Source organism: Cetorhinus maximus, chromosome 15, assembly GCF_964194155.1.
Source record: "Cetorhinus maximus chromosome 15, sCetMax3.hap1.1, whole genome shotgun sequence".
Taxonomy (NCBI): domain Eukaryota; kingdom Metazoa; phylum Chordata; class Chondrichthyes; order Lamniformes; family Cetorhinidae; genus Cetorhinus; species Cetorhinus maximus.
Genome location: NC_135893.1, coordinates 99,674,589 through 99,700,284, shown reverse-complemented (window position 1 = coordinate 99,700,284; position 25,696 = coordinate 99,674,589). Strand labels below are relative to the sequence as shown.

The window sequence follows — 25,696 nt, the reverse complement described above, 5'->3', positions numbered from 1 at the left end:
CTGGGGCCTCAACCTTTTACAATTTATGTCAATGACTTTGATGAGGGGAGTGAAGACATGGTAGCTAAATTTGCAGATGACACAAAGATTAGAAAGTATGTTGTGAAGAAGACATGAGGAGGTTGCAGATGGATATAGATAGGTTGAGTGAGTGGGCAAAGATCTGGCAAATGAAGTTTAATGTGGGAAAATGTGAAGTTGTTCACTTTGACAGGAAGAACAAAAAAGCAGAGTATTACTTAAATGGAGAACGGCTGCATAATTCTGAGGTGCAGGGAGATCAAGGTGCTCTAGTATATGAGTCACAAAAAGTTAGTATGCAGGTACAGCAAGTAATTAAAAAGGCTAATGGAATGCTATCCTTTATTATGAGAGGGATTGAACCTGAAAGTAAGAATATTATGCTTCAATTATACAGGGCATTGGTGAGACTGCACCTCAAATACTGTGTGTAGTTTTGGTCTCCTTATTTAAGGAAGGATGTAAATCCATCAGAGGCGGTTCAAAGGAGCTTTTCTAGATTGATACCTGGAATGAGTGGGTTGTCTTATGAGGAAAGGTTGGATAGACTGGGCTTGTTTCCACTGGAGTTCAGAAGAATGAGTGGTGATTTGATTGAGGTATACAAGATCATGAACAGCCTTGACAAGGTGGACGTTGAAAGGGTGTTTCCTCTTGTGAGTGAGTCCAGAACTAAGGGGCACTGTTTTAAAATTAGGGGTCACCTAGATAGGTGAACCAGATAGGTTTTAACGACAATCGATGATAGTTTCATGGTCACCATTTCTGAGACTAGCTTTATATTCCAGATTTATTAACCAAATTCAAATTCCACCAGCTGCTGTGGTGGGATTATGAACCCATATCCCAGGAGCATTAGCCTGAGTCCAGTTCAGGACACCACACTTTAGGAAGGATGTGAAGGCATTGGAGAGAGTGTGGAAGAGATTCATGAGACTGGTTTCAGGGATGAGGGACTTCAGTTACATGGATAGATTGGAGAAGCTGGGGCTGTTCTCCTTAGAGAAGAGAAGGTTGAGAGGAGATCTGATTTTTAAAAATTCATTCACGGGATGTGAGCTTCGCTGGCTGGGCCAGCATTTATTTCCCATCCCTAGTTGCCCTTGAGAAGGTGGTGGTGAGCTGCCTTCTTGAACCGCTGCAGTCCATGTGGTGTAGGTACAGCCACAGTGCTGTTAGGAAGTTAGTTCCAAGATTTTGACCCAGCGACAGTGAAGGAACGGCGATATATTTTCAAGTCAGGATGGTGAGTGACTTGGAGGGAAACTTCCAGGTGGTGGTGTTCCCATTTATCTGCTGCCCTTGTCCTTCCAGATGGTAGTGGTTGTGGGTTTGGAAGGTGCTGTCTAAGGAGCCTTGGTGAATTCATGCGGTGCATCTTGTAGATGGTACACATTGCTGCTACTGTTTGTCAGTGGTGGAGGGAGTGAGTATTTGTGGATGTGGGGCCAATCAAGCAGACAATAGATCGAGGTATTCAAAATCATGAGGGGCCTGGACAGAGTAGGTAGGGAGAAACTGTTCCCAGTGGTGGAAGGATGGAGAACCAGAGGGCACTGATTTAAGGTAAGTGGCAAAAGAAGCAAGGGAGACATGAGGAAAAACTTTTTTTTTAATACAGCTAGTGGTTAGGATCTGAGAGTGTGGTGGAGGCAGGTTCAATTGGGGCTTTCAAAAGGGAATTGGATTATTATCTGAAGAGAAAAAAAAAATGCAGGGCGGCAGGGAAAAAGGCTGGGGAGTGGCGCTAGGTGAATGGCTCCTGCACAGAAACGACGGGCCGAATGGCTTATGATTCTATCTGTGCCTGCCTTTCTTTTTAAGTATTCCCTTCCCAATCGACGTGCCGCCTTAAATCTTGGTTAAATTGCTGTGTACAAAATGAACGGCAGAGAAAATCATGTATATATTGACAAGTCTGTAAAATCCAAAGCGCTTGAGCCGCCTCTCCCTCCCCACCAACCCCCACCCCCCACCCCACCACGTTGGAGGTTTACTTGCAATTTCGTGCTGGTGATTTCTGCTGTATAACGGGGGGGGGGGGGGGGAACTGCATGTGAAAAGAGAGAGGAAGATCCCAGAGCTGTAAACACAGAGATAAACCGGGGACAGATCAAAATAAATGCTCTGTGCAACCGATGACATTCTCCTCGAGGGTGAAAGCGTGTGTAACGGCGGAAAGAAAATGAATTAAATAAGGGTAAAAGAGCGTGAAACCGGAAGAAATGTGCGAGTGACGACAGTGCGAGAGATGCGCGGAGAGGTGGCAGCCCCTGGCTATGAATTATTCCTGAGCTTTCTGCTGCTGTCAGGTTCCCAGCATCGGTCTCGGCCGGCGCTCCAACTCGCCCTCACAAGCTTCGGGATACAGTATATTCCCCCTCGGCTTCAGGGGGGGAGGGGGAGGAGGTGGGGTGGTGGTGGGGGGTGGGCTTCCTTTCCTCACCCATCCCAGACAACCCCCGCCCCTCCCCTTTTGCTTTTCTCTTCCTTTCCGACACTCAATCGTTCGAAAGAGGAAACCCAGGAGGGGTTGTGTTGGTGCTTTGAACCCCGGAGACGCCTTCTTGCTGGCGTGTGCGTGAGACAGAGAGAGGGAGGGAGAGAGAGAGAGAGAGAGACAGAGGGAGAGAGAGAGGGAGCTCGGGGCGGTCACACTGCGAGAGACTGGTTTTAATTTTTAACTAATAAATCTTTGCCACATTCTCCGGGGAGGGCGCCGAGGAGACAATGGAGCAGGGACAATTCTGAACGGTAAGAGGTGGCGTTACGCCGGCTGAAATCACGCTGAAAATATCCCTCGCCCTTTTTATGGTGTTTTGTTGCAGGGCAGATGTTCATTTCTGGTCTAATTATGTATAAAACGCGCGACCATGCCCAGGGTGCGCAGAAGTCTGGCCCTGGCAGGCGTAATGTGGCCAGGACATGTTGCGATATTAGGTACAAGGAGAAGAGTGCTGGAATGAGATTGTGTGTGTGTGTGTGAGAGAGAGAGAGAGATGCATGAGAGTGAATCGAATAAGAGAACGTATTTTGCGTGTTAGAGAGAATGTGTGAGAATGTCTATGTGCCTGTGATAGAGTGAATGTGCGTGAAAGGTGGTTTTGTGTGAGAATTTATTTGAGAATGGTAACGAGACAATGTATGTGCGAGACAGGTTAGATGTGTGCGTAAGATTGGGATACATATGCCTGAGAATGTGTGCCCGTGTGAGGGAGAGGATGTGTGTGTGAGAGAGAAATGTAGAAACGCCTGAAAGAATTGACGGCGAAATTATGACAACATTCAATAGGTTGGGTTCATGACTGAAACGGGGTTGGGGGGGTATTAGCGATATGGGAACAGAAGGGACACATAGGCTTAGGGCTACTGTTCCTGGGCAATATAAACACCCACATGGACTGGTTGGGCCGAACGGCCTGCTTCCGTTATGTAATTCTATGCATTATGTGTGGTAAGAGAGAACATGTGTGTGTGTATAATATGCACGTGTAAATATGAGATAGGGAATGCATGAGACAACATGCATGTGTCAGAGAGACAGTGAGATGTATCTGTGCGAGAGAGAGAGTTTATAGGAATGAGTTTATGCAAATATGCGAGAAAATTATGCATTGAAGAGGGTGAGGACGTGTGTGAGAGAGGGTGTTGAAGTTTCTGGGCTTGTGTGAGAGAGAATGTGTATTTTTGAGAGGAAAACGGGAGAGAATGTGTGTGAGCGGCTATATGCTCTGGAGTGAGTATCTTGACATGTGAATAAATACCTGCAGCATGTTTGGCTGTGGTTATGTGGGAGACATGCTTCATGTCAGTGAGTGTGAGGGAACATGTGGACAGTGTTCCAGTCGAATTGTGTGTAAACCCTTTCCTTCTGAATATTTGTTTTCTTATTCGCTCGTATCCCTGTGATCTGATGGGAGTTTCTTTGTGATCCCAAATTGTCCCATTGTTTGGTACTGAGATTGAGAGTCGAGCCCAGTAGCAACACCACCCCCCAACCCCCCCTCCCCCACCTCCCCAGCGCGGGACACAGGCAACGGAGCTGGGCACCGATCCACGTTGTTTCAGACGCTAACGTCACAGGGGTGTTGGCTGTTAGAAATTTCAGCATCAATCAGAGCTGACGGGGAGAATCCACCTGGAACTGAAATCTGGACACCTATCTTTGGGTCAAACAGTGTGATTTATTGAATTAAAAGGAACCTACCAGCTTAATTATCAGTGTGTTAAATATTTGACTGTGCTGTGTGCGTTTGAGAGTTTGTGTGTGAGGGAGTCTCTCTTAGTTAATCTTTATGGATCTCGAGTTTCTCGTGTTGGTACCAACATTTGTGTTGTATTAATGGACTGATAGGCCTGTGAAAATACCAATACAATGTCCCTGGCTGATATATAGTTTCTTCGTGCGGTGAATATTTTTCATAGTTTCAGAATCCTTGTAGCTTTTGGTGAAGACTGCCTGGGTTACTGGAAGTGTTGGTTATTTACTGTACTGTTCAGTGAATGGTTCAACTCGGTCTCCATTAAGTGACGGAAATAAATGCAAGGTTTGTTTACGGGTTTATCCAATAGCCTTAGTTTGTATTGGGCGTTATTGCGCGTTTACATTCATCTTCGGTGCCACACTTTCGGCCGGGACCCTACCAGTCAGCGGGCGCAACTGAATTACAATCCACGGCCCGAAAATGATAGTTCGAAAGACTGTTGGTGCTGAAAGGACAGTTCCTATCCAATAGGTTGTTTTTTTTAGGGCACAGCCCACCGAACAAAATCTGGTTCGAGCCCAAGATTTATCTCTCGTGCTGAAACCAATAGAATGCAAGAAGCAATCACTTACTTTCTGGAAATGTATCTTAATCCTTCTTATTTTAATAAAATCGCCTCAACTCTCACAGGGCACATTCTCTTCATTTGAACCCAGCCTTTTCCTATTTAAAGATATTTCTGGAATCGTTTTATTCATTTTAATATGCCTGCGAATTTTTTTTTTATTAAGCTCCAATAATTTTGCTTTGATTTTGAATTATGACATTGCTAATAGGGGTCCATGGTAATAATGTCCGTTGGAATTGGTTCATTTCAAAATTGAGATTGATCGATATTTTGTTGGGTATGGGTATTAAAGGGTATGGACAAAGGCGAACAAATGGAATGAGGATCTACAGATCAACCATGATCTAACTGAATGGAAGAACAGGTTCAAGGGGCTGAATAGGCCTACTCTCATTTCTATGTTGCTCCTTTGGATGTTCAATGGAGTGAATCTGATTTGGATTACAGACTGTTGCGCGTTTGGAGTCAACTAGACACGCCCACTGAAATGGCCTGACGGCAAAGTAAACAAACGCAACAAATTTAAAACCAACAGACCACAGAACAACGTGTTTTTTTCTGTTCCTCAAGTCAGCTTCATTTCGGGCAGGGCAGTAACATGAGAGGTGAGCAGTGAAAACCCGCAGCTTTAATTCAACCAGAATTGGCAACTTTCAATAGCAACCTTTTTTCTCCCCCACACTCTCTTTGGCACTCCCATTTCCTGATCGGAATTCTGCCCAGATATCTCAACTTCTTTATCTAAGCAAATTCAACTGGCAGGATTTTGCTCTCAGAATCCCCGCCTCCGGTCTCCAGAACTCTTTTTTAGGACGTGAAGCCTCCAGTAAAAGGGGGATGAATGGCTCGATCTTTTCATTATTGATAAATGTAGACAATCCCCCCTCTCCCCACCCCGACTTCCAGCTGCAGACTGGAATGATTCAGTCTCTCTCAGGGCGCTTATATTTTTTTGAGGTGCTTCATTTCGGGCCATGATTCAAATGTATCCCTACGTGTCATTAGTTCATCTCCTTTACCTGAACTGTTGTTTCCTTTCTGGAGGACAGTTACCTAGGCACCTCTGGTAACCTCATCCGAGGGGCCATTATTCAGGCGTCACCCTTGACGATGTCAGCGGGCTAATGGATCAGGGGCGTGATACCTGAGCCAAGTTCTGTGTTCACCTAACACATCATTTCAATAAGGAACAATGAATCATGAAGGCTTGTTTCATTTTCCTGTCCCTCTGAGACAAGTAGCGGAGCTTTTACTCCTCCCTCCCCTGGGATCAGGTAACTCGGCACATGACCCGGGGTCGATTCGGTGGTCTCCCTGGTTTATGATTCAGATCCTCTCTGGTTAAATAGGTTGGTCTAGGACTGGGGTGGAACACTGTTTAGATCACTGGGGAGCCATCTGCCTGTTTTTAATGGCAGGAATGTTACGTTAGAGGATGTCACCATTCTGAAAAGAATTAAAATTCGATCGGGGTCATTTTACTGAGGGAAGGTGTTACAAAGTCTGACCGCTGTTTTCTAATATCTTTAATGTTGGGTTTGATTTTCTGCCCGTTTGATTTATAATTCGATATAGGACATTAATTAATAACTTGAATTAGTTATGATGAGGTTCGCACAGTGATGGCCCCGTGAAGATCACGGGTACGCGAACCGTTGGTTCAGTCTGCCAAGCAAAGGCCAAACGTCGCCCAACACAATGATCCATCAATCTCCACTTTTCGGCGAGGGAAAGGGATTTCAATCCATTCGTACAAGAAAGTGTCATCCACCCACCCGTACCGGTTGTCAAGAACCATCTACCCCCTATCAGGCACGGCCTTTTTTTTAAGTCTTGTTATTTGTCTCCAAGATCCTGATACGGCTGGGCTGGGGTGGGGTGGGGTGGGGTGGGGTGAGGGGGGTTTTTTGGGGAGGGGTGGCGGCGGCTCAGTTCAAAGTGACTCAGTTCATTCAGCGCTTTTCTGCAACCTGGTGAAGTCATCACTCTGTTCAAACACTGCTTCCCAGAGAGTGATGCGGTGGACTTGTTCCCGGGGGGGTCGCGCGTTCAATGTTCGCTCTCCATGGTGCTGATCCAGGTCTCTCGGGCCCTGCTCTAATTATCAGGCGCTGTCCGAGGTGCTGATCCCGTCGCTGTTCTCAGGATCTTGGTTGGCTTCGTTGCTGCTCATCAGCCGTTGTTATTTGGATTTTTAAAAAATCTTCAGCCATATTTCGAGCTATAATCCTTTCTGGGTCGTGTTTTTGGTTCTCGGTGATCGTAACTTACAACTGCACACCGGCCGGAGGGGCAGCTCCAGGCGGGTATCTAGGCAGCACCCACCCACCCCCTCGACTAACTCTGTTATTAGGCCCTGTGGACACTGGCCGCCTCTTGAATTTACCGAAGGGTAACATGATTCCAGGCCTGACCAGCACACGCAAGGAGGGGCCGAGAATGATCCTAAATTGATCGGGACGCCCAAGGAGACTAGCGTCAATGACCCCAAGCCGCAAGGGAATCGGGGCAAACGCAAAACTGACTGGACCGACTCGTGCCTAGAATCAGAATTTTTCTGAGCGAGAAGGGACTCTGATACATTCAAAGCCCGTGAATATATATAAATACGTGTCACCACTCAAACTGAAACCGAGTCTCCGCCGAGTTGCATTTCAATGGAATCAGAATTCGGTGAGATTTCATATAATCTTTGCCCCGCTTTATTCTTCTGGGTAACATTGTTTAGTAAATACTAAGATTGTGATCGAGATGGTGCATGAAAGAAACAAACAGGGACAATTGACAAGTTAAAAGAGAGCAGATATTGAAAGGTGACAACACTGCCAGAATAGATGAGAGCATTCATGCAGACAGGGCAAGGGATGATTATACTGTATGTAACCAGAGAGAGAAGAAGAAGGGTCATACGGACTCGAAACGTTAACACTGTTTGTCTCTCCACAGATGTTCTCAGACCTGCTGGGTTTTTCCAGCATTTTCTGTTTTTATTTCAGATTTCCAGCATCCGCAGTATTTTGCTTTTATCTTAGGACGTAGTGGGTAGTTACTGAGAAATAATAGCATGCCAGTGTGTTTTTGAGTGAGTAAAGAAGAGATGAACTGTGGAATTGTGAGAATATGTGCCGGCCTACATATGGAAGAGAAATAGAGAGGGACAGGTGAGACAGTATTGTCGGGTACAGAGAGAATTTAAAACAGAATAGAACATGTATGCCTACCTGTGAAAGTCTGTGTGGCAGTGTGTATAAATGTATCAGTGAAATTCTGTACGAGCATATGCGACTGTATGTGTAAAACTATGTTTGTGAGTGAGGACATATGTTGTGATCTTAGTGTTCAAGTTTAACTGAGTGTGCTGGTGTATGAGTGCATGTTGTGTGCGTCAGTTAAGATTAATCTAGGCATGTGCATGACTGAGAGTGTGTGTAAGTCTGGGATTCTGGGGTGTGTATGCATCTGGGAGTGTGTATAGGTGTGGGAGTGTGTGTGTAAGTATAGGTCTAGGAGCATATATAGTCTGTGAATGTGTATGAGTTTGCTGGGAGTATGCTTGAGTCAGGGAGTGTGTATATTAGACTGGGGGTGCATATGAGTCTAGGGTGTGTATGAGTCTGGGGGTATGTATATGAGTCTAGGAGGGTACATGAGTCTGGGGGTTTAAATGAGCCTGGGTTGTATATGAGTCTGTGTGTAAATGAGTCTGGGGGTATATATAAATCTGGGGGTGTGTATATGAGTCTGGGGTCTGTATATGAGTCTGGGGGTGCATATGAGTCTGTGGTGTATATGAGTCTGGGGTGTATATGAGTCTGGGTGTTTTTTGTGTCCGGGGTGTATATGAATCTGGTGGGTATATATAAATCTGGGAGTGTATATATGAGTCTGGGGTGTGTATATAAGTCTGGGGGCGTGTATGAATTTGTGGTGTATATGAGTCTGGGGGTGTATATGAGAATGGGGGTGCATATGAGTGTGGGGTGTATATGGGTCAGGGGGTGAATGTGAGTCTGGGTTTGTAAATGAGTCTGGGGTGTATATGAGTCTGGGGTGTATATGAGCCCAGTGTATTTGAAAATGCAGTGCAAATGATCCTAGGGTTATGTATGAGTCTGGTGTTGTATTTGATCCTGGGGTGTATATGACCCTGGGTTACATAAGAGTCTGGGGATGCATATGAGCCTGGGGTGTAAATGAGACTGCGGTGTATAAGTGTCTGGGTGAGTATATAAGTCTGGGCTCTACATGAGCCTTGAGGTGCATATGGAATTTAGGGGTGTTTATGAGTCTTGGGGTGTATTTGAGTATTGGGATGTATATGAGTCTAGGGGTGCATATGAGCCTGGGAGTATATAAGTCTAGGGGTATATATGAGTCTAGGGATATGAGTCTGGGGTATATATGAGTCTGGGGTTGTGTACATGATTCTGGGGTGTATATGTGTCTGAGGCGTCTATGAGTTGGATGTACATGAGTCTGTGGTTTTTATGAATCTGGGAGTTTATTTGGGTCATGTGTATATGATTCTAGGGTGTATATGAGTTGGGTATATATGCATCTGTGGTTTATATGAGTCTAGGGATGTATTTGGGTCATGTGTATATAGGCCTGGTGGTGTATTTGAGATTGGATATTTATGGGTCTGTGGTTGTACATGAATCTGGGTGTATATGAGTCTGGGGTGTATCTGAGTCTTGGGTGTAAATGAGTTTAGAGGTGTGTATATGAGTCTATGGTGTATGTGAGCCTGGGTGTATATGAAGCTGGGTGTATATGAGTCTGGGGTGTATATGTGGCCTGGGATGTATATGAGACTAGGGATGTATTTGAGTCAGGAGGAGGGTGTAAATGAGGGTTGGATGTATGGGTCTAGGGTGTCTATGAGTCTGGCTGTATATGAGTCTGAGGCATATATGATTTGGGGCGTATATGATTTTGGGGTGTATATGAGTTTGGGTGTGTACATGAGTCTGGGGTACATATGAGTCTGGGGTTTACATGAGTCTGGGGTGTGTATATGAGTCTGGGAATGCACATATGAGTCTGGGATGTTTGAGGCTGGGGTGTGTATTTGAGTATGTGAGTGCGTATATCAGTCTATATGAGTCTGAGTATGTATATGAGTATGGGGGTCTATATGAGTTGGATGTATATGAGTATAGGGGCATATATGAGTCTGGGGGTGTACATGAATCTGGAGGGTATAAGAGTATGGAGTATACTTGAGTCTGGGCATGTATATGAGTTCTGGGATGTATATGAGTCTAGGGGTGTATTTTGAGTTGGTGGGGGGAGTGTATATGAGGATGGGATGTATAGGAGCCTGGGTGCATATGAGTCTGAAGGCGTATATGAGTCTTGGGGTATGTATGAGTCTGGAGTGTATATGGGTCCGGGGCTGTATAGTAGTCTGAGGTGTATATGATTCTGGGTGTATATGAGTCTGGGGTGTATATGACTCTGGGGTGTATATGAGTCTGGGGGGTGTATGTGAGCCTGTTGAGGTATATGAATCTCAGAGTGTATATAAGTCTGGGTATATATGAGGCCGGGGGTGTGTATATGAGTCTGGGGGTGTATATGAGTCAGGCAGTGTATATGAATCAGGAATGTATATGAGTTTGGAGGTGCATTTATGCATCTGGGGTGTATCTGAGTCTGGGAGTGCACATATGAGCCTGGGATGTTTGAGTCTGGGGATGTATATTAACCTGGAGATGTATATGATGTATATGTGTGTACTTGAGTCTGGGGGTGCATATGAGTCTGGGGATGTACATGAGTCTGGGGTATGTATATGAGTCTGGGAGTGTGTATATGAGTCTGGGTGTGTAAATGAGTCTGAGGGTGCATATGAGTCTGGGGTGTACATGATGCTAGGGTTTGTATATGAGTGTGTATATCAGTCTGGGGTGCATATGAGTTTGACTGTGTATATGAGTCTGGGGGTCTATACGAGTCTGAGGGCACATAGGAATCTGGGGCATACACGAGTATGGGTGCATATCTGAGTCTGGGGCTGTATATGAGTCTGGGCTGTATATGAATCATCCACTTTATATAAGTCTGGGGATATATATGATTCTCAAGTGTATATAAGTCTAGGGGTGTATATAAGTCTGTGGGGGTGTATGTGAGTCTGGGGGTATATGAGTCTGGAGTGTATATGAGTCTGGAGTGTATATGAGTCTTGGGTGCATATAAGTCTGGGGTGTAAATGAGTCTGGGGTGTATATGAGTCTGATGGAGTATATGGGTTTCCGGTGTATATGGGTCCTGGGGTCTATGTGAGTCTGAGAGTGTATATGAGTCCAGGTGTTTTTGAGTCTTGGGTGTGTATGTGAGGCTGGGGTGTAAATGAGTCTGTGGGTATCTATATGAGTGTAGGGTGTTTATGATTCTTAGTGTGTATATAAGTCTGGGAGCATATATGAGTCTGGATGTGTACATGGGTCTGGGGGTGTAAATGAGTCTGGGGTGTATATGAGTCTCAGTAGTATATGAGGCTGGATGTATATAAGTCTGGTCCATATGAATCTGGGGTTGATTATGAGTCTGGGGATGTAAATGAGTCTGGGGGTGTATATGAGTCTGGGAGTGTATATGAGTCTGAGGGTGTATATGAGCCTGTGGTGTATTTGAGTTTGGAGGTGTAGGTGTCTGTGGTGCTTATGATTCTGGGAGGGTATATGAGTCTGGGGGTGTATTTGAGTCTGGGGGTGTATACAACTCTGGGCGAGTGTATGGGTCTGTGGCATGTATGAGTCTTGAGGTGAATATGTGTCTTGGGTTGTATGAGTCTGTGGTGTATATGAGTCTATATGAGCCTTTTAAAAAAATTAATTCATGGGATGTGGACATTTATTGCCCATCCCTAATTGCCCTTGTTCAGAGGGCATTTAAAAGTCAACTACATTGCTGTGTGTCTGGAGTCACATGTAGGCCACAACAGGTAAGGACAGCAGATTTCCTTCCCTGAAGGGGTATTAGTGAACCAGATGGGGTTCTTTTTTTTTTACAACAATCAGCAATGGCTTTGTGGTCACCATCAGACTTTTAGTTCACGATTTTTATTGGATTCAAATTTCACCATCTGCCATGGGGGGATTTGAACCTGGGTCCCCCAGAGCATTACCCTGGGTCTCTGGAATACTAGCCCAGTGACTATATCACTATGCCCCCCTGGGGTGTATATGAGTCTGGGGGTGTGTATATGAGTCTTGGGGTGGATATGAGTCTGGAAGCGTATATGAGTCTGGTGGTGTATATGTGTTTGAGAGTGTATATGAGCTTGGGGTGTATATAAGTTTGGGGTGTGTATGAGTCTGATGTGTACATGAGTCTAGGATGTGTATATGAGTCTGGGAGTGTATATATATGAGTCTGGGTGTGTATATGTGTCTGAGGGTGCATAGGAGTCTGGGGCATACCTGAGTCTGGGGCATACATGAATCTGGGGTGTACATGAAGCTGGGGATATGAATCTGACTGTGTATATGAGTCTAGGGGTCTATATGAGTCTGAGGTTGCATAGGAGTTTGGGACATACATGAGTATGTGTGCGTATATGAGTCTGGGGCTGTACATGACTGGGTTGTATATGAATCTTACAGTGTATATGAGTCTGGGGATGTATATGAGAGTCTAGGGTGTGTATATGAGTCTGGGAGTGTGTATATGAGCCTGGGCATGTATATGAGTCTGAGGGTGCACATGAGTCTGGGGCATACATGAGTCTGGTGCATACATAAGTCTGGGGTGTGTATATGAGTCTGGGGGTCTATATGAGTTGGATGTATATGAATGTGGGGGCACATATGAGTATGGGGGTGTACATGAGCCTCTAGTGTATATGAATCCGGGGCACATATGAGTCTAGGGGTGTATATGAGCCTGGGGTGTGTATTTGAGTCTAGGGTGTATATGAGTCTGGGGTGTATATGAGTCGAGTGTATATGGGTCAGGAGTGTGGATGAGTATGGGTTTTTTTCTTCACTCATGGGATGTGGGCATTGCTGGCTTGGCCAGAATTTATTGCCCATTCCTAATTGCCCTTGAGTAGGTGGTGCTGAGCTGTCTTCTGGAACTGTTGCGGTCCATGTGGTGTAGATACATCCACAATTCTCTTAGGGAGGGATTTCCAGGATTTTGACCCAGCGACAGTGAAGGAATGGCGATAAATTTCCAAGTCAGGATGGTGAGTGGCTTGGAGGGGAACTTACAGGTGGTGGTGTTCCCATGCACCTAATGCCCTTGTCCTTCTAGTTGGAAAGCACTGTCTAAGGAGCCTTGGTGAGTTGCTGCAGTGTATCTTGTAGATGATACAAACTGCTGTTACTGTGCGTCAGTGGTGGAGGGGCTGAATGTTTGTGGATGGGGTGCCAATTAAGTGGGCTGCTTTGTCTTGGATGGTGTCAAGCTTCTTGAGTGTTGTGGGAGCTGCACTCATCCAGGCAAGTGAAGAGTTTTCCATCATACTCCTGACTTGTGCCTTGTAGATGGTGGGCAGGCTTTGGGGAGTAAGGAGGTGAGTTACTTGTCGCAGGATTCCTAGCCTCTGGCTTGCTCTTGTAGTCACCGTGTTTATATGGCTAGTCCAGTTCAGTTTCTGGTACCCCCAGGATGTTGATAGTGGGGGATTCTGTGATGGTAATGCCATTGAATGTCAAGGGGTGATGGTTAAATTCTCTTTTGTTGGAGATGTTCATTACCTGGCACTTCGCTGGTGTGAATGTTGTTTGTCAATTCTCAGCCCAAGCCTGGATACTGTCCAGGTCGTGCTGCATTTGGACATGGACTGCTTCAGTGTCTGAGGAGTTGCAGATGGTGCTGAACATTGTGCAATCATCAGCGAATATCCCCACTTCTGACCTTATGATGGAAGAAAGGTCATTGATGAAGCAGCTGAAGATGGTTGGGCCTGGGACACTACCCTGAGGAACTCCTGCAGTGATGTCCTGGAACTGAGATGATTGACTTCCAACAAGCACAACCATCTTCCAACCGGCAGAGAGTTTGCTCCCTGATTCCCATTAATCCAGTTTTGCTATGGCTCCTTGATGCCACACTCCATCAAATGCTGCCTTGATGTCAAGTGCAGTCAATTTCACCTCACCTCTGGAGTTCAGCTCATTTGTCCATGCTTGAACTAAAACTGTAATGAGGTGAGGAGCTGAGTGACCCTGGTAGAACCCAAACTGGGCATCAGTGAGCAGGGTCTGGCTAAGCAAGTGCCGCTATTTAGCAATGTTGATGACCCTTTCCATCACTTTACTGATGATTGAGTGTAGACTGCTGGGCCAGTAGCTGGCTGGGTTGGATTTGTCCTGTTTTTTGTGTACAGAATATACCTGGGCAATTTTTCATATTGACAGGTAGAACACAGTATTGTGGCAGTACTAGAACAGCTTGGCTTGGGACATGGTAATTTCTGGAACACAGGTCTTCAGAAGTATTGCTGGAATATTGTCAGGGTCCATAGCCTTTGCAGTTTTCAGTGTCTCCAGCTGTTTCTTGATATCATGTGGAGTGAATTGAATTAGCTGAAGACTGGCACGAATCTGGGGGTGCATATATGAGTCTGGGTGTATATGATTTTGGGGTGTATGTGAATCTGGAGTGTAAATGAGTTTGGGGGTGTATTTAGTCTGGGATTGTACATGATTCTGGGTTATATATGAGTCTGGGGTATTTATGAGTCTGGGGGTGTATCTGAATCTGGGGTTGTATATAAGTTTGGGTGTATATGAGTCTTGGGGAATATATGAGCCTGGGATGTTTACAGGATGTTTATGAGTCTGCAGGTGTATATGAGTCAAGTGTGTATGAGTCTGGTGGTGTCTATGAGTCTGCTTGTATATGAATCTGGGGGAGTATATGAGTCTCAGGGTGTATGAGTCAGGAGGGTAGATGAGTCTGGGAGTATATATATATATAAGACTAGGGCTGTATATGTGTCCCAGATGTATATGATTCTGGCATGTATATGAGTCTGGTGTGTATATGAATCTGGGGGTGCACATTTGAGTCTGGAGGTGCATATGAGTCTGCCATGTATATGAGTCTGGGTAGTGTATATAAGTTGGGTGTACATGAATCTGAAGATGTATATAAGTCTGGAGGTGTATTTGAGTCTGGCAGTGTATATGACTCTAGATGAGTATATGGGTCTGTGGTGTATGTGAGTTTTGTGTTACATATGTGTCTTGGGTTGAATGAGTCTGGGGTGTAAATGAGTCTGGGAGTGTATATGAGTCTGGGGGTGCATATATGAGTCTGGCATGTATATGAGTCTGGGCTTTATATGAGTCTGGAGATGTATATGGGTCTGAGGGGTGTATATAACCCTGGGCATGTATATGGATCTACAGTGTATATGAGTCTGAGGTACATATGAGTCTTGGGTTGTGTGTGGGTCTGGAGTATCTATGAGTCTAGGGGTGTATATGAGTCTGTGCGGGTGTATATGAGTCAGGGGTGCATATGAGTTTGGGGTGTATATGAGAACGGGGATGTATATGAGTATGGGGATGTACATGAGTCTAGAGTGCATATGAGTCTGTAGTGTATATGAGTCTCGGTTGCATATGAGTCTGGGGTGTAAATGAGTCTGGGGCATATATGAGTCTCAGTTGTATATGAGTCTGGATGTACATGAGTCTGTGTATATGACTCTGTGGTCTATATGAGTCTGGGGTTGAAAATGAGTCTGGGCTGTATGTAAGTCTGTGGGTGTATATGAGTCTGGGTTGCATATGAGTCTGGGTTGTAAATGAGTCTGGGGGTGTATATGAGTCTCCAGGAGTACATGAGTCTGGGGTGTATATGAGCATAGGGGTGCATATGACTCTGAAGTGTATATGAGTCTAAGGGTGTATGTGAGCCCGGGGTGTATATGAGTTTGGAGGTGTAGGAGTCTGTGGTGTTTATGAGTCTGGGTGTGTATGCGTTTGGGGGGTGTATTTGAGTCTGGGGGTGTATACGGCTCTGGGTGAGTATATGGGTCTGTGGTGTATATGAATCTTGAGGTGCGTATGTGTCTTGCGTTGTATGAATCTGGGTTGTATATGAGTCCAGGGGTGTATATGAGCCTATATGGGCCTTTTAAAAAAATTTGTTCATGGGATGTGGGCATTGCTGGCTATGCCAGTATTTATTGCCCATCCCTAATTCCCCTTGTTCAGAGGTCATTTAAAAGTCAACCACATTGCTGTGGGTGTGGAGTCACATGTAGGCCAGACCAGGTAAAGACAGCAGATTTCCTTCCCTGAATGGGGTATTAGTGAACCAGGTGGGTTTTTTTTTACAACAATCAGCAATGAGACCATCAGACTTTTGATTCAAGATTTTTATTGGATTCAAATTTCAACATCTGCCACAGGGGGGCGGGGGGGGGGGGGCGCGGGGGGGCGGATTTGAACCCTGGTCCCCCAGAGCATTACCCTGGGTCTCTGGAATACTAGCCCAGTGACAATACCAATATGCCCCCTGGGGTGTATATGAGTCTGGGGGTGTGTATATGAGTCTTGGGGTGGATATGTGTCTGGGTCTGTATATGAGTCTGGGAGTTTTTATGAATCTGGGGGTGTGTATGAGTCTGGCAGTGTATATGAGTCTGGCAGTGTATATGAGTCTGGCAGTGTATATGAGTCTGGCAGTGTATATGATTCTGAAGTGTATATGAGTTTGGGATGTGCATGAATCTGGGATGTATATTAATCTGGGGTGTCCATGAATCTGGGAGTGCATATACGTCTGAGGGTGTGTATATGAGCCTGGGGTGTATATGAGTCTGTATATCTCTCTTGAGTGTATATGACTGCAAGTCTGGGGGTTGTATTTGAATCTTGGAGCGAGTGTACAAGTGCTCAGATCGAGTCGGGCTCAGATACTGTCTCTCTCCAGAGACCCGACTGCCAAAAATATCCTTGCAACGGTTGAGTCTGACGTGGGGATCTGCAGCTTGGAGACTGTGGGCGGGGAGCAGAGCGACCAACACGGCATACACACACACACACACACACACAAAAACACTGCAGTCCTGGCGCAGTCTTGCCTGATTTGTTTCAATGTGATCACTGGGCCTGGGACCCAGGAGTCTGATCAACATCAGGATCTGTTCAGCTCTGAACAGACACTGAGCTGTGAGCTTAACCGGTCTCTGAGAGGATGCGGGACCAGATGGCGACCGTGCCTTTTAATGCGCCCTTTAATGAGCTGCTGTGTGTGTGTGTGTGTGTGTGTGTGTGCGCGGTCGGGCTGAGCATCTGGCTGCTGTTTGGCTGGGGTAACTGATCCCGGGGAATCAATCCCTCTCTAACCAGCGCCACGATGTGAGCGCTGCTCTGTCCCATTTTGGAACAGGTACCGGACCCTCCCAGCCTTTTGCTTTCTGCTTTGGGGGTGGGGGGTGACAGAAGTTGCCACTCCGGTGTTTCAGGACACACACACACACACACACATTCATTTGTCGACGTGTCCAGCCCCCGCCTCAAATGCGATGCGTTGTGTGTTGGCTTTTATTTTAAGACATCCGGATACATCCACCTCGCTCCCGGTTCAGCTCCAAGCGGCTTCTCAGGTCCTTTGACTGAAGGCGGGTTTCTGCGGCTTAATGCACATTTCTCTGATATTCTTTGGTCTTTTGTTTTAAATAAATATTGGAGCATTTTGTGTGTGTGTGTGTGTGTGTCCAGCTACCCATTAAAAAGCGCGTGATAGCAAAGTCCAGGTTAAAAAGCAAGACGGAGAAGCGACTCGGGAGCAGTAATCCATCTGGTGCTAACCCCGGGCACCCTGGGCGTGTCTCTTGCTCATCGTTCATTCCACAGAAAAGCGGGACGAATGAAATTAATCGGCCCAGAGTGATGGAGCTGGGCTCTCTGTCCGCCACAGATCCATTTAATACAATAAAATGACACTAGGTTATAAAGGGGTGCTGCTTATAACTACAGGAACACAAGGCACCGCCTACAAATACTGTGTAAATAAATGGGAGGGAATTAATAGAGGCGTTTGGCTGTTACACGTTTCTTATTTCGCTTTCAGATTCATCACTTTATTGGGGAGGGAAGTCGGTGATATAACAATTCTAGTTACAGTCGTTCTCTTTCATTAAAGTGTGTAGTTTGTAATTCAACCCCACCATTGGTGTGTCTTAGCGTTTGCTGTAGATGTTGGATTTGGGTGTGGGGGTTGAAGGGGAAATGTCGCGTCGATTTAAATCTGAACTGATTCCTATTCCGCCCAGGATTCCGCTCACTATCTGGACATCAGGAGTTGCCTCGCCGATGGCGATGGCTCGGGTTATTTTTACCTGTGGGGTCGGAGCCTCTGGCTGAGTTGTCAGCGCCCGATGTCTCCCGGAGTGTGGGTGCTGCCCGGCTGTACATGGGAGCTGGCTGTGGTTAAGAGAGCCGGAAGGGGAGGGATGCTCACTAAAGCCCAGAAACAACCTTCTCTCGCTTGGATAGACGGAGAGGGTGGGGGAACATGGAGATTTGAATGGCCGCAGATCCATCGCAGAGAGGCTCTGGGAAGCAGGCGAAAGGAGCAGGGATAGAGGGCTACTTGATGTGTGTGTGTGCATGTGTGAAAATGTGTTTGAGTGAGCATGTGTGTGTGAATGTGTGTGTGTGTGTGTGAATGTGTTTGTGTGTATGAGAGGGTGTGTGTTTGTGTGTGCACGAGTGTATGTGAGCATGTTTGTGTGTGAGTGAGCATGTTTGTGAGTGATTGTGTGTGAATGTGTGTGTGAGCATGTTTGTGAGTGATCGTGTGTAAATGTGTGTGAGCACGTGTGTGAATGTGAGTGAGCATGCGTGTGTGTGTGACTGAGCGTGTGTGTGTGTGTGAATGTGTGAGTGAGCGTGTGTGTTTGTGTGTGTGAGCGTGTGTGAATGTGTGAGTGAGCATGTGTGAATGTGTGCGTGAGCGTGTGTGTGTGTATTTGTGTGTGTGTGAGCGTGTGTTTGTGTGTGTCCATCTGTTTAAACAGTCAAATGTAATTAAAGCTGCTCATCCATCATGAAAACGTATGAGGGAGAGAGACAGAGGGAGTGTTAGTAGAATAATCATTCCTAAATTCAGGCGGGATATTTTGCACAATCCTTTAATTCTCTGAATTGGCTCTGAAATCAGTCGCATTGTACCATTACTTCATTAACCTGATCGCTTATTCATTCATTTTTCCCTCCCCTGGAAATTCTTTAATGTCTTCCAACAATAAGGCCAGAGTCAGGTGGGAAGGATGTTCCGAAGCCTTGTTAGAATGAATGTGCCTGATGCCTATGAGTGCTGTTTCAGAGACACATAATGGGCAGATGGAGGAGCTTCTTGATGAAGCTAAATCCATCTTGCATAATCCTCCTATTATCAGTCTCAAAACCATGGGTCTGCCTTCCAGGATGTGAGGTATCTGCTCGATAGGATGTCTTTTATAATTTTACCAATCCCGCTTCACTAGTTTTCAATTATGCTTTCTTCTTGGGGCCCTTGAGGGTCAGGGGTTGGGAGGGTGGTGGTGGTGGTGGTGATGGAGGGTGGGTGGAGAGAAATCTATTATTTTAGTTTGCAATGTGGGGCTCTTTCTGGATCCCTAGCCTGGATTTGAAATAATTTCTGAACAGGCCTCAGTTTGATGCAAGAATGAAGTTGGTATGTATCCAATCACTTGTTACATGTTTCAGCTCTGTAAAGAGGAGGGAGCTTCACTCCCTATGAGTGGACAGGCAACCACAACACTCCCCTTAAATATTATTAGAGCAGCACTATTCCTTTACAGTAGATCTATCTCCAGATGTTTCCTGGAATTTTTGGGGAAGAGCATGACCTGATGTAGCGGTTTTGTGCCTTCCTCACAATCTCATTATATCAAATAGATTGAATTGCATTCTTGGAAGCCTTGTGCACATCTGCAGCTTTGACCATGCGTATTCTCAACATTTACAACATGTCTGTGCCTTTGGTCATTTTACAGTGGATATTCTTCTCATTCAATCATTGCTGTGAAATGGATTGCGGGCTAAAGTAGTCTGATGTTGACAGAAAGTGGCAATTGCCTATTGGCCCATGGTTAGACCTGAACTGAGCACTGGCTAGCAACAGAAGAGGAGAAAACATTTGATTGTTTGAAGACCTTAGAGTCACCAATGAGGAACTGATGCAATATTTTAAGACATCATCAATGGTTACCTTACACCAGATTGGAACTGGATTTAGTGGGTTTAAAGAAATGACACATTTAAATATCATCAGAGCAATTACAGAAGTGAATACCTGTAGTACAGAAGAGTTTTCTGCCCCAGGACAGAGATGTAGTGGCCATTGGTAGGTACATCACAGTGGAGTAGAAGGGCTTGATTCATAAGTGCAGAAGGTAATAGAGATACATAATGTATAGCAGGTACTGTCCAGGCAAAGATGCACTAATGGAAACATGTAATGTCCAGCAGGTACTTTCCAGGCAATGAACGCACTGCAACAATCAGCTATTTTGTAAGATAAGACCATAAGACATAGGAGCAGAAATTAGGCCATTCGGCCCATCGAGTCTGCTCCGCCATTCAATCATAAGTTTCTCAACCCCATTCTCCCGCCTTCTCCCCGTAACCTTTGATCCCCTTACCAATCAAGAACTTATCTATCTTGGTCTTAAATACACTCAATGACCTGGCCTCCACAGCCTTCTGTGGCAATGAATTCCATAGATTCGCCACTCTCTGGCTAAAGAAGTTTCTCCTCATCTCTGTTCTAAAAGGTCTTCCCTTTACTCTGAGGCTGTGCCCTCAGGCCCTAGTCTCTCCTACTAATGGAAACATCTTCCCCATGTCCACTCTATTCAGGCCTTTCAGTATTCTGTAAGTTTCAATCAGATTCCCCCCTCATCCTTCTAAACTCCATCGAGTACAGACCCAGAGTCCTCAAACGTTCCTCATATGTTAAGCCTTTCATTCCTGGGATCATTCTCGTGAACCTCCTCTGGACCCTCTCCAGGGCCAGCACATCCTTCCTGAGATACGGGGCCCAAAATTGCTCACAATATTCTAAATGTGGTCTGACCAGAGCCTTATAAAGCCTCAGCAGCACATCCCTGCTTTTATATTCTAGTCCTCTCGAAATAAATGCCAACATTGCATTTGCCTTCCTAACTACCAACTCAACCTGCAAGTTAACCTTAAGGGAATCCTGGACTAGGACTCCCAAGTCCCTTTGCACTCCAGACTTCTGAATTCTCTCCCCATTTAGAAAATAGTCTATGCCTCTATTCTTCCCACCAAAGTGCATGACCTGACACTTCCCAACATTGTATTCCATCTGCCACTTCTTTGCCCATTCTCCTAACCTGTCCAAATCCTTCTGCAGCCTCCCTGCCTCCTCAATACTACCTGTCCCTCCACCTATCTTTGTATCATCTGCAAGCTTAGCCAGGATGCCCTCAGTTCCTTCATCTAGATCATTAATGTATAAAGTGAAAAGTTGTGGTCACAACACTGACCCCTGCGGAACTCCACTAGTCACCGGCCGCCATCCTGAGAAGGACCCCCTTATCCCCATTCTCTACCTCCTGCCAGACAGCCAATCTTCTATCCATGCTAGTACCTTGCCTCTAACACCATGGGCTCTTATCTTACTGAGCAGCCTCCTGTGCAGCACCTTGTCAAAGGCCTTCTGGAAGTCCAAGTAGATAACATCCATTGGCTCTCCTTTGTCTAACCTACTCGTTACCTCCTCAAAGAATTCTAACAGATTTGTCAGGCATGACCTTCCCTTGATGAAACCATGCTGACTTTGCCCTATTTTACCATGCACTTCCAAGTATTCTGAAATCTCATCCTTAATAAAGGACTCTAAAATCTTACCAATGACCATGGTCAGGCTAATCGGCCTGTAATTTCCCGTCTTTTGCCTCACTCCCTTCTTAAACAGGGGGGTTACATTAGCGATTTTCCAGTCCTCTGGGACCCTCCCTGACTCCAGTGATTCCTGAAAGATCACCACTAACGCCTCCACTATCTCTTCAGCTATCTCCTTCAGAACTCTGGGGTGTAATCCATCTGCTCCAGGTGATTTATCTACCTTCAGACCTTTCAGTTTTCCTAGCACCTTCTCCTTGGTAATGGCCACCATACTCACCTCTGCCCCCCGACTCTCTTGAACTTTGGGGATGTCACTCATGTCTTCCACCGTGAAAACTGACGCAAAGTACCTATACAGTTCCTCTGCCATTTCTTTGTTCCTCACTACTACTTCTCCAGCGTCATTTTCCAGCGGCCCAATGTCCACTTTTGCTTCTCTCTTACCCTTTATATATCTAAAAAAATTCTTGCAATCTTCTTTTATATTACTGGCTAGTTTACCCTCATATTTAATCTTCTCCCTCCTTATTTCTTTTTTAGTTGTCCTCTGTTGGTCTTTGTAGGCTGCCCAATCCCCTGGTTTCCCACTGCTCTTCGCCGCATTGTATGCTTTCTCTTTAGCTTTTATGCTATCCCTGACTTCCCTTGTCAGCCATGGTTGCCTCGTCCTCCCTTTAGTATGCTTCTTCTTCCTAGGGATGAATTCTTGCTGTGTCTCCCAAATTACTCCCAGAAACTCCTGCCATTGCTGTTCCACTGTCTTTCCTGCTAGGCTTATCTCCCAGTCAATTCTGGCCAGCTCCTCCCTCATGCCTCTGTAGTTGCCTTTATTCAACTGTAATACCGTTATATCTGATTCCAGCTTTTTCCTCTCAAATTGCAGGGTAAATTCTATCATATTATGGTCACTTCCTCCTAAGGGTTCCTTCACCTTAAGCTCCCTTATCAAATCTGCCTCATTACACATCACTAAATCTAGAATTGCCTGTTCCCTAGTGGGCTCCACCACAAGCTGCTCCAAAAAGCCATCTCTTAGACATTCCACAAATTCCTTTTCTTGGGATCCACTACCAACCTGATTTTCCCAGTCTACCTGCATATTGAAATCCCCCATGATTACTGTAACGTTGCCTTTCTTACACACCTTTTCTATCTCCTGGTGTATCTTGTGCCCCACATCCTGACTACTGTTCGGAGGCCTGTACATAACTCCCATTATGGTTTTTTTACCTTTGCGGTTCCTCAGCTCCACCCACACAGATTCTACATCATCTGACCCTACGTCATTTCTTGCTATCAATTTAATTTCATTTCTTACTAACAAAGCAACCCCACCCCCTCTGCCAACCTGCCTATCTTTTCGATAAGATGTATATCCTTGGATATTTAGCTCCCAGTCCTGATCCCCTTGCAGCCATGTCTCCGTGATGCCCACCACATCATACCTGCCAATTTCAATCTGCGCCACAAGCTCATTTACCTTATTTCGTATACTGCGTGCATTCAGATACAACACCTTCAGTCCTGTATTTCCCGTCCCCTTTCTCATTGTCGTCCCTTTATCTGATGTGCTTGAAGTTAGATTCCTAGCCCTTTCCAAACACTCAACTTTCTCATTTAAAGGATGGAGGAATAATTCATGTAGATGCTTAGCAGAAGGCAGATTCTGAGATGTACTATCTGATCCAGGTTCATCTAAAGGGATAGTCAATCAAATCCCAACATTAGATCAATCCTCCATCAAAATATTATACCACAGGCATTCACCACCAACTGCCACCCAACGCTGTGTTTTACTTTTAAATGTAAGATTGAAGCAATGTTACTTGGCCCTTGGAAATTCTTTCTGACAATAAAGTTTCTTTCCCATCCTAATAATATATTTTGCATAGCCCTACTGTTTTCATATTTATCATCCTTGTGGCTACATCTTTGCTAATATTTGTCGGTATAAAACACTTCCTTCTATAAAGTATTTCCTTCAGACCTGAATAGTTCCTGTGCAGTTATTATCCAGTAATATTTTTGTCATGCAATTTCTTCTGCACATTACACCAGGCTAAAACTGAGTTCTGTCAGTCAGTAGCACCTCCTTTGCATACTTAAGAGGCAGTCTTCTCCCTAACAAAAATGTGCACACATCACTGTTACGGTTGCTGGGGGAAAGACAGTGGTGTAAATGGTGTCGTAATGGTATTGTCACTGGACTAGTAATCCTTAGGCCCAGGTACATGCTCTGGGGACATGGCTTCCAATCCCACCATGGCAGCTGGTGGAGTTTAAATTCAATAAAGTTGAAAATATAAAGCTAGTCTCAGAAGGGGTGACGATGAAACTATCACTGATTTTTTGTTTTTATATTCATTCACGGGATGTGGGCTTCGCTGGCTGGGCCAGCATTTATTGCCCATCCCTAGTTGCCCTCGAGAAGGTGGTGATGAGCTGCCTTCTTGAACCGCTGCAGTCCATGTGGTGTAGGTACACCCACTGATTGTTGTAAAAACCCACCTGCCTAACTAATGTCCTTTGGAGAAAGAAATCTGCCATCCTTACCGGGTCTGGCCTACATGTGACTCTAGATCCACAGCAATGTGGTTGGCTCTTAATTGCTAGAATGGCCTGGTAGGTTGCTCAGTTCAAGGGCAATTAGGGTTGGGAAACAAATGCTGGCAATGCCAGCAACAGCCGCATCTCATTAAAGAATCAAAAAATTCAATGTAAAATTGTGTCACCCATAGCTGGATGAACAAACTTTTCAACATTCAAATAATGTCACCTGAAAAGTAACAATTATGGTGCATGAATGATAACTGGCTAATCATTTTTGATTGCCGCCAAGAAGTTTCAAATCCACATATTGCCGCAATTTTGCTCGCGGTTTGGTAATTACCCTGATAATTGGCATTTCTCCAATAAAAGAGCAATATCATTCCTTCAACCATTCTAATATGCTAAAGGGAAACAGATACGTGGGTCAAAAGAATAAATAGAAATTAACCTTTCTTAAACCTGTACATGGCAATCAGGTTTGAGACTAAACTAATCCAGATGGGACTGTGAGCTGAGCTCCTGCTTTGTCAAATGCAAAAACAGAGCTGATGTATAATCTAAAGCACTCTTATGTTAGCTTTTCACCAAAATGTTCCATTTTCCCATTTATTTCCTTGAAATCCTTCTTGTGATTTTCCTTCATACTTTACAAAAAGGCAAAGACTGCAAAATTATTACCATAATTTCCCAAAGAGTGAAGGAGCCAGTGTCAAAAATTCTGTTTGATGGGTGTCACTAGATCTGTTCTGTGATTCAGGGCTCATTTTAACAAGTCTGTACTTGTGTCACTGGGTTGCAGGGGACATTGAACTAAAACAGACCATTTCAATCTGTACTCTACTCTCAGAGCACAAATTGCTGAAAAATTCACAGTATAACAACATGCACAGAAATGTACTTTCCACTAGTAGGTATGTAAGAAGAAAAGGCATCGGTAAGAGGCAAGGCCACCTTGGACTATCCAATAATAATGAATGGCAACCCAGCCTTCTCTTCTATCTCACACCATTCAGTAGGATTGAAGACATTTTTCATTTCAACAAGAAAAAAATATAAAATTTAAATTAATACTGTGCTTAGGGGGAAAAAAAGCTCACAACCTCTCTCTTCTTCACACACATAACCATGGCGCTGGCATCTCAATTCCACTCATTAAAGTTCAAGTTGTCCCGATTTTTCATGGTCCGTTCTAACCTTACGGTTGGCGGACGGGCAAATCGGCCAGGCGGACTTTGCATTTTTCAGCAAACCTCATCCGAGGGCGGGATGAGGTTTCCGTTATTAAATTTTAAAAAAATGTACGGACAGGATTTTCATCACGTGTTGATGGTTCAGGGGACTGATTCTGATACGTGGACATTTTTTTCCCCCAGATTTTATAATAAATATTTATTGGTTTTAAATTCTTCAGCTTCCCGAGGCAGCTTTCAGCCTTC

General features: G+C 45.1%; 1 protein-coding gene across 3 annotated transcripts in view; it reads left to right on the top strand.

Annotated features, from left to right (window-relative positions):
* Window positions 1-2,542: 2,542 nt before the first annotated feature.
* The window catches only part of fbxl16 (F-box and leucine-rich repeat protein 16), a 173,861-nt gene continuing 150,707 nt past the window's right edge, over window positions 2,543-25,696 (top strand). For all 3 annotated transcript variants that reach the window (XM_078559058.1, XM_078559057.1, XM_078559059.1), the window contains exon 1: window positions 2,543-2,775. The gene's annotated coding sequence lies outside the window, so the exon portion shown is untranslated. The remainder of the gene's footprint in view (window positions 2,776-25,696) is intronic.